Here is a 543-nt window from a genome sequence, read left to right as displayed (position 1 = left end):
GATTAATGCTTAATTCATTCCTTTATTAATAAACAAAACCCCCCGAAGATACTAAATACATTATGAGTATTTAAAAAGCGGCACAAATAAAGAAACAATCACATTGTATACCACATACAACCCTCATTACCCCTAACCACCTAGTCGAAGCAAGTCACATCCTAAAGGCATCCGTAACACGCAAGAACCCGCTGTAGACATCTCTCTAGAATAGACTTGCTTTAAAATATTACACTGACCGGAGTGAAGCGGCATCTCTTTGAGCAGCCTAAATTAGAACCCATACTGTAGCCTACGACATAGGCCGACCGCCTCTCTCCGTCCTGCGTGCTGCCAGACACACCAAGGAAAGCGTACAGATGTGAGGGGAAAGTGGGGAAAGGGAGGGGGGTAGGAAGGAAACGTAGGGGTAAGTGGGTAAGGGGGAAATGAGGGGGAGGGGGAGGGGGGAGGGGAAAATGCAAGTTAGGAATGTGGCAATTTATGTGAGAAAGTAAGTGGAGATCTTGACTTCTTTTCTCTAGGAACATTCGGATCACAGAA

This window comes from Penaeus monodon, chromosome 20 (assembly GCF_015228065.2).
Source record: "Penaeus monodon isolate SGIC_2016 chromosome 20, NSTDA_Pmon_1, whole genome shotgun sequence".
Lineage (NCBI taxonomy): Eukaryota > Metazoa > Arthropoda > Malacostraca > Decapoda > Penaeidae > Penaeus > Penaeus monodon.
This window is presented reverse-complemented; position numbering follows the sequence as displayed.